We start from the raw sequence: 9,449 nt of genomic DNA on the forward strand, positions 1-9,449 counted from the left end.
AATTAATACAGGAAGAGAAAACCAAATATTGCATGTTCTTACTCATAAGTAAGAGCTAAACATCGAGTACTCATAGGTAAAAAATAAGAGCAACAGACACTGGGGACTACTAAGGGTGGGAGGGGTAGGGAGGGCAAGTGTGGAAAAACGAACTGTTGAGTACTATGCTCAGTACCTGAGTGACAGGATCAGTCGTACACCAAATCCCAGCCTCATACCGTACACCCAACTAAGAAACCTGCACATACACCCCCGAATCTAAAATACAAGCTGAAATCTTTCAGAGTAAATAAATAAATAAATAATAAAAAGCAAATTTGTGATGTAACTTTTTTTAAAACTCTGTATAAATTTACAAGTTCCTTGGACTATGATTAACATGGTTCTGAAAACATGTCCCTATGCCTGAGTCTTCATTAATCCTGCAATGGAGAAAGAAAGAGAGAAAGGAGAAAATTGGAAATCAGCTAGTTTGGGTCATGAAAGGTCACCCAAGGCATACCAGTCTCTGGGCCTACTTTCCAATTTGCAAACTTAAAAATATATCACAGGATATGGTGATATGAGGAAATGTCTTACTTTTGAAATAAAAGCATTTAATGAAAGTACTTAGATATTATCGATATTTGGGGTATATTTGTACTAAGCAATAAAAGTAAAATGTGGTCAGACAAATAAGTTGTGATTGCTTGCCAGTTTCAACCTAACATGCTCTAGGACTTGCTTCCTTTTCAAAATATGTGTCCTTTTTTAGCCACTACTAAATCCAAGAGCTCCAGCATGGTTTTCCACAGAATCACACTGCTATGCTAATTCCCTTCCTCCTGAGGGTGTGAGAAGGTTCCTGACGTGCGCAGACTTCAGTGATGCTGTGATGCCGGCTTCAGTCTAACTTCCGTATGCTAGAGGAAGACAGCACTGACCAGTCCTAAACTCTATTAGTGATCTTGTTTCTATTATTTAATTTCCGTATTCCTTTCCCCACTGTGGCACAAAGGCTTATATTTCCTTTCCACACTACTCTTAAACTTTCTTGGCTCATAGACCTTTCAGGCAATTTGTGGAAGTCAGAATCTTTCTCAAAAATCATGTTTTAAAATTTATTGGCATAAAATGCGTGATGACAGAGGAAACTGATCACAGGGAGCCGCAGTTGTTCTGCACTCCCCTTGGTGGTCCATAGACAAAAGAATGAGTTCGCAAGGCTTTCTCTCTGGTAATCATGGAAATCCATTTCAAATTACTTACATTTTAACTCTCAGTTTTATGTCAAAGATCCTTGCAGGAAATAAGAGTGTTCATCAGAGGATTTACATGAGATGAGACGTAATATAATTTGACATGACGACGAGGGGGCAGTTACATTGTTTGATGCCTCCCTGATAACCCAAACCACAGACAGTTCCCGTCAACCACCCGCAACAAGTTCATAATCCTCAAGTCCAGCTCACCGGCCCTAAGGAGAGTACAAAACGCGCTCCTGCCTGCATCCAGTCCTTCATTCTTGACTGGTTTTTCTTCTAGCTACACACTTATACTCACACAGTTATATCATTTGGAATATCAATAGTATGGCCAAGGGAATTACAGGAACTTCTGGGGCCTTTTCACTATGCAGTAGGGCCCAGTGCCTCCAAGGGTTTCCTACGTTTGAATGTAGAATGGACTGGAACATAGTAGAGATGCAATCATTTTTTTAATGATAAATGATGAATGTGTAACCTTTTTTATCACATAAGAGATTCACACATTTTATTTTAATGTACAACCACCTGTGCTCTCTACTGAACTGGCTCTAACAACCTACTGTTCTAGTTGCTGGTACTTTAAGAAAACCAGGTCTAAATCTAGGTCATAACCTGATCCGTGTACCATTTCTCATAATTTTTTCAAAGAACGAGACAGAAAGCCTATCTGCAGCTTCCAAGACAAAAGAAGTTTCCAATTTCTGGTTGATATCACAGGGTCTAATAAAATCCAAAAGGATTTCAAATTTCCAGGGTTGGTTGTTTATACATTTTTAATTTCCTATAGCTTTGTAGACTGTCAGAGAAGAAAAGAAAGGGAAGAGAAAGATCTCCAATAGAGGAATAAAAATACAACAGAAATTAGGATTCTCCTCTGCAGTGAGGATTACCCACGTAATTAAAAGAACAAGAAATACCTTATTTTATGTAAATTACAAGCATGAAGAATGGGCTTATTTTCCATGGATCACCTAAATTGGATCCGTTCTCCTGCAGTGAAAATTATGCACCCTGACATAAACCTAGTGTACTACATAAACCTAACCTAAAATGCGCTAATTAATAGGTTGGTTTTTAAAAATTCGTTCAAAAACCCCAGTTCTATCTCTTGAGACGGTTTTTAAGTGCTCTTTAATTAGAGGCAGGAAGGTGGTTTAAATAATTAATATTAAATTCCTTACCAAAATACAAGTCTATGGCATTCTGCATTGCTTTTAAAATAACACATAACTGATTGTACGCAGCTAAATTTTGTCTTCCCAGATATAGAAAAAAAATTGTTTTTTAATATTTTTAAGTTTCTAAAATTCTAAAAAGAAGTATTATAGAATTCCAGTTGAAATCCAGTTGGGGATTATTTTCTATTAATTCAATAAAATAGATTTTAATAAATACCAATTTGCCTCTTTCAAAATACACTCATTAACACATATTGTTAACAGTCTACTTCTTGTGCTGGATGTTTCTGGTTACGAATAATGGCAAATACTCTCCAGAGTGCTTTAGACATAGGATATTTATTGTTTTTTGTTTGTTTGTTTGTTTTTGTTTGAGCTGGAGTACAGTGGTGCAATCTCGGCTCACTGCAACCTCTGCCTCCTGGGTTTAAGCGATTCTTCGGCCTCAGCCTCCAGAATAGCTGGGACCACAGGCATCTGCCACCACACCCGGCTAATTTTTGTATTTTTAGTAACAACACGGTTTTACCACGGCCAGGATGGTCTCGCTGTCTTCACCTCATGATCTGCCCTCCTCAGCCCCCCAATGTGCTGGGATTACAGGCATGAGCCACCGTGCCCAGCCTGATATTTATTGTTTTTAACAAAAGGCTAGACGAGGCTGTCCCACCATTGCTCCCTGATGACATGGGGACCACATTCAAACTCAGCCTCAGTTCTTCCTGCTCAGTTTTGTCTCATTCAGTTGACTACAGCACCAGGTCTCAAGTCCTCACATAACAAAGTCCAACACCAAATAGAACTTTTCCCCCAACCACTTTGTCTTTTCAAGGTGAAAAACCTCTCCTAGAAGTCCCAGACGTATCCCGGCTACATATCATCAGCCAGAACTGAATTTCATATTCCAAAAGCTGTCAGGGCAATGGAAAATGAGATTGCCACAATGGTGCAAAAGCAATCAGAATAAATCCCGTGACCCTGGGTACTCTGTGACTCAAATACCCTCAGGATTCTATGGGCAAGGAAAGAATAAAGAAACTCAGCAGCTTCTGCCATGCATAACATCTGCAAAGTACTATATACATACTTTCAAACCTTTTTTTAAAAAATGATGCAGATACTTATAAATGAAGAAACAGGCTTTAAGAGACTCCGTGATTTGCCAAGGTCGTTCATGAGCAGCCACGTCTGAACTGAGACTGAGGCTTACCTGGCTCCACAGTCTCCACCTGAGCCATGCAGTCACTGATTCTACCAAATCTAGAAGAAAACGATGAGCCAGGCTACTGAGGCTTGCAAGCCACTGATCTCAGGCTCTGTTTGCCAAGATAGGATTAGAGTTTTGGGCATATTTTCTTTAAAAAAAAGGTGCTCATGTGTATCTTCGGGATACCGTCCAAGAACGAATATGTTTTGGTTCAAAGACAAACTTTCCCTCAAGTTGAGATGACAGGGACCATCAGTTCCACAGAAGAAAAAATATTACCCCTTCTAGTCTCTTCATAAAAGGATGCCAAGACCAGCATAGGTCATATATCATCGGTGGCATCTTTTTGATGATTTGAGAGCCTCATAATTGTTTATTGAGTCATACCCAGCTTCACTTCACTTCTGCTTTAGGAGAAACTACGTTTTCTGTAATTTAGTGGTAAATGATTTTTGAATAATGAGAACTTGGAGGGAGGAAAGGGGAAGTTGTCTGAAGCGAGGCAAATAATTGAGGATGTTTATAACGCTAGTCATTTTTCTCCAGAAACGGCACCTGCTGGATTCTTTGTTTTTTTTTTTCAGGTAGGAAAAAATAATAATAAAAAACAAGGCGCTGTGTTGTCTTAAGATATTGATGCTCAGGTATAAGAGGCAGAACAGCTGCTACTCTCATAAAACTAGACAGTAGCAAAATTTAATGCTTTCCAGAAGCTGCTAATTATATTTTCTGTTGATATATTCTTACTAAAGTTTCCTATTCTTTGCCTTATTTTGTGTTTGCAATCTTCAATCATGAAAAAGTCTATATATATACATAGACTTTTATATCTTATTCTCATTTGTTATCACATAACCCCATTTCCTTAGGTGCACAGATGGATAATTATTCCTATTCCACAGGTGAAGGTGGGGTTCCAAGATACAAAGTAATGTCCCATGGACTGTGGGAGAGCTCAGAAAAAAAAATGGGTCTTGAACCTAAAGTTAGACATTCCAGCTATTTTATTGGGTATATGGTTTAAAAAAATGGGTGACAAAATGTCTTAATAGAAATACAGATAAAAAATCAAATCACTTCACATATATATATAGAGAGAGACTTTTTCATGATGGAGGATTGAAACATAAAATAGTAGTCTTATTTTAATATATAAATATATATATAGAGAGAAGTATTTTATATGTAAATATGTACATATATAAATATATTAAATATTAATATATTAAATATATAAAATAGTCTTATATTAATATATAAATATATATAGAGAGAAGTATTTTATATGTACATACGTACATACACATATATACAACCGTCTTTCTAAGCTTTTAATACATTGTTTTAAAGTAAATGTTTACTTTAAAAACACTTTCGATACCAAATGCATTTAATGAAACTGTAATTATACTGATAAGTCAGTAGAAGCAAAAAAGAAATCGTTATATTCCCAGCATTGCTTTTAACTTTCCATTTGATGTAAATTTTAGTAATAGCTCTTTATCTTGTTTTTCCTTCTTTTTTAAATGGAACTTGAAAAAACTCTTTAAGAAAATGGTGTGTGCTGGTATCGGCGGCGCAAGAAGAGAGCAAAGGAAATGTGTTACATGTATTTTACTTAAAATAGCCACAGCTGACCTGTCACTTTACCTCTTATTTTCGCCTGCAAAAAATATAAAAACAGCTCTGAGAGATGGAGTTAAGAATGGGGTGAGCTTCTAACCCATGCCAGAGCAAACTGTGTCCCCAAACCATTGCCTGGCCTCTGTGCCTGTAGGCTGCTGGCACTGAAGTGGCTTGCACAATGGAAAATAAAGAATGGGGTGAGCTTCAAGTGTGGAAAGGAAGGAAGGAGCTGGGCAGTCTACAATCTGAAATTATGCAACACAAATTCAGTTTGTCTGTAACATGTGTGCGCCATGCGCCTTCCAATAATTTCCAGGAAAGCCTTTTGGAGTGAGATTTTCCTGGTGGATGCAGTAGCTAAGCAAATGTTGTCAATTCTCTCTAATTTTATATTTTTATTTGTGCCTATTCATTTAGAAATGTGACTTTAAATGCTTTACATAGTCCTGATCATTAATTACTGGTAGGTGTGGAAAAAAATAAGTATCAGTGCTCTGAACATTTAAAATTCCGCTTCCAACATTTATAACAAGCACAGTTCTACTTGGCCCACAGAAATGCCTTCCCTTTTAGAGCTTGGCAGTTTACAGAGTGCTGTGTGCTACATTCTCATTTGTTATCACACACCATCTCCTTAGGTGCAAGGTGGACAATTATTCCTATTCCACAGGTGAAGGCGGGGTTCCAAGATACAAAGTAATGTCTCATGGAATGTGGGGGAGCTCAGAAAAAAAAATGGGTCTTGGACCCAAAGTTAGACATTCCAGCTATTTTACTGGGTATACGGTTTGGGGAAAAAAAAAATGGCTGGGAAAATGTCTTCATAGAAATACAGATAAAAAAACGAATAGCTGGATTCCGGTTTGTTTATACGTAAGACCTACAAAAAGCAGCTTCAAAAGGCAGCTTGATACTGATCTTGATCTTGATCTTGATACTCAGTGTGTGTGCATGACACTGTTGCCAAGCCTCTGATGCATCGGTATTCAGAACTTTAGCACTAAGGACTAAGACCAATCCCTTCCTTAATGGTGCTGTTCTCCTCTCCTGCTATTTTCAGTTTTACTTTTTCAATATCATAACATCTATATCAAAAACCTATTGCCATTTTCTATGTCTAGAAATGCAAAGTGAAAGAGTATATTAACATTAACTCAGCCGAATTCTGGCTGCTGCCAGTGAAAAGCCTGTTGCGTATTGGCCGGTTTTAATGTAGACATGCAAATTGTTCACAAGAAAGAAAGCACGAACATTGCTTTCTATAGTCTTATCTTAATGATGAGGACTTTCTTGTGCCTCCTCATGATTTTTAGCTATATATTAATATACACCAGCTCTTCCATATGGATGGTTATATACTTTGGAAAATCAGCTAAACATCACCTTGGTTCATGAGAGTTGTTAGTAAAATATTAGACTTTGTTTTAAAAACAAACTAGGAAAAAATAGTTTGGCGGTTCTTCAAAATATTGAACATAGATTTACCATATGATCCAACAATTTCACTTCCAAATATATGTCCATGAGAAATTAAAATATATGTGCACACAAAAACTTCACACAATGTTTATAGCTGCACTATTGATAATAGCCAAAAAATAAAAATGACCTATATGATTTTCAACTCAGTAACAGATGAACAAAATGTGGAGTGTTTTTATAACAAAATACTATTACTATTTGGCAATTTAAAAAGGAAATACAGATTATCATTTTAACACGAAAGTATTACAACATTATGCCAAGTGAAAGAGGCTAGTTGCAAAAGACTGCATATCAAATGATTCAATTTATGTGAAATGTCTAGAATAGGAAAATTCATCAGGACAGACAGTAGACCAGTGCTTGCCTAGGGCTAGGGTGGAGGCAGGCCATTATGGGTGAATAGGAGGTGACTGCTAATGGGGAAAGGTTTCCTTTTGGCAGTGTTGACATGTTCTAAAATGTGGTGATAACTGCACAACTCTGTGAATACGTTTGTATTAGTCCGTTCTCGCATTGCTATAAAGAAGTACCTGAGACTGGATAATTTATAGAGCAAATAGATTTAATTGACTCACAATTCCACAGGCTGTACAGAAAGCATGGTTGAGGAGCCTCAGGGAACTTACAATCATGATGAAAGGAAAAGGGGAAGCACGCACATCCTATGTGGCTGGAGCAGGAAGAAGACAGCGAAGAGGGAATGTTACACACTTTTAAACAACCAGATCTCATGAGAACTCACTCACCACCAGGAAGCAGCAAGGGGGAATCGGCCCCCATGATCAAGTCACCGCCCACCAGGCCCCTTCTCCAACAGTGAAGACTACAATTTGACTTGAGATTTGGGTGGAGACACAAATCCAAACAATAGCAACACTAAAAAAAATCAACCCAGTTCTGTACATATTAAATGGCTGAATTATCTCAATAACGATGTAAACACAAAGTACCTAGTACACTTCTCTCAAGCTTCCTAATCTGATATTCAGGATTGACTTAGACAAAAGACCTAGATTCTTATCCTGGCTTTGTGACCGAGCAGTGTGTAGACAATCACTTATCTCTCTGCTGCTGCTGTTGCCACTTCCTCCTTTTATACAAAGCAAGGTTTCCACTCGCTAATTTAAGATCAGTTCCAACTCTATGAACTAGGATTACTTGGATCTCTTCAAGTAATCAAGGCAGAGTAAGAAAACTGCTTCGTAATACAGAAAGGTTGAGATGTTACTTTGCCTGCCTTTTACCAGGAGTCTCAGACATTGTGAATGAAAGATATGCTATTGCTGAGGGCAGATTTCCAGCTGAGAAAAGCTTGGGCTCACATTAATCACGTGGCTTAGACTCCAGGTGTATGTTCACTAACTAGCTTGCAAAATACTCAAAAGCTTTACGTTTTTTAAAAATCTGCTTTAATATATACCTGATTACTCCTTTTCTTAATGTCAGCAGACTTTAAAGAATCTATAGACTTATGGAACTTGAGTTGGGTTGTCCTGTTGTATAAATATCTTTATGTATTCCATAGATGGCAGATGCTATACTTTTTTGTATATTTGCTAAAACATAAAACCTCTTGTCAATCAGGTAGATGAATAGTTCATTTGAGATGTCAGTTGCTCATTCTGATTACTTAAAAGGTGAAGGGAAAACATTTACCCCTGGCTGTGCAACAACTTGGCCTTATAAGTTAACAGTTTCCTTGGTTCTCTGCTCCCACCATCACCCTGTTCCCTTGATCCAAAGCAAAAAGAAGTCTAGAAACTGAGCAAAAACGAAAAGGATGTGTTATTTGAGTAGCTGTCTAGTTATCCCTACTCCTCCTACCACCACAAACACACACGAATCATTAAAATAAGACATGGGGTATGTGTGGCACTGTGAAAGGTATGCCAGTGTATTCATGACACTGATATTTGCAAACGCTCATAGCAGGCATCTATCTTAATACATATGAGACCCGACTCTACAGGTGAAAAGGCTAGATAAGACAAGGCCATGTATACTTTATCTAATCCTCTACAAGGAACGTACTCATTCGCTTTTGAGAGAGAAAAATGGGACTAATAGGGAAAGAACCTGCCTTTCTGATGCTCTGAAATTGAAATCATATCACATGTGTTTCTTTCAATTCTTCATTCTCCAGGTGCCCATAACCTGAAACACACAGGGAGCCCTTGACATATTGTCCTACAGTACACATCTCACCTGAAAGCAAAGCAAAATCAAGCTACCAAGCTCAAGTCCCAAGGATGCATTAATTTTGACATATAAAATGAAAACATAAGCATTGTAACACAGTGATACCAAGGGAGTGGTTTGATTTTCACCCTATCTTTTAACTATGCTCTAACTTATTGCTACAAGAGATCATATTTCAAGGTGGCAAAGTGATGACTGAAAAATTTTCTATATTTAAATCTTCACTGTCAAGAAGAGGCACAGGTGTACCTGTGGTAAATCATGGAACAAGACTGAAAATGAGCATGACACACCCTGTCTGCCACACAAAATAAAGATTCCTTTCCTCAGGCTGTAGGAGTCATTGTTTGTAAAGCTCTTCAAGGCAAGCTGGGAAGCATGTTTGGAAAACAAAGGACTTTTTAATTGCTGCTGACACGAATGAACTCTCTGAAACAACAGCTGTGTCTTGAGATTACATTACAAGGCATGTGAGCAGGAAGCAAAGCATCCTCATAAAAAGACAAA

The 9,449-nt window shown here is 37.7% G+C and overlaps 1 pseudogene; it reads left to right on the plus strand.

Moving 5' to 3' along the window:
- Positions 1-5,335: 5,335 nt before the first annotated feature.
- LOC118152598 (small nucleolar RNA SNORA42/SNORA80 family) lies at positions 5,336-5,439 on the plus strand (annotated as a pseudogene).
- The last annotated feature ends 4,010 nt before the right edge of the window (positions 5,440-9,449 follow it).

Source organism: Callithrix jacchus, chromosome 3 (assembly GCF_049354715.1).
Source record: "Callithrix jacchus isolate 240 chromosome 3, calJac240_pri, whole genome shotgun sequence".
Lineage (NCBI taxonomy): Eukaryota > Metazoa > Chordata > Mammalia > Primates > Cebidae > Callithrix > Callithrix jacchus.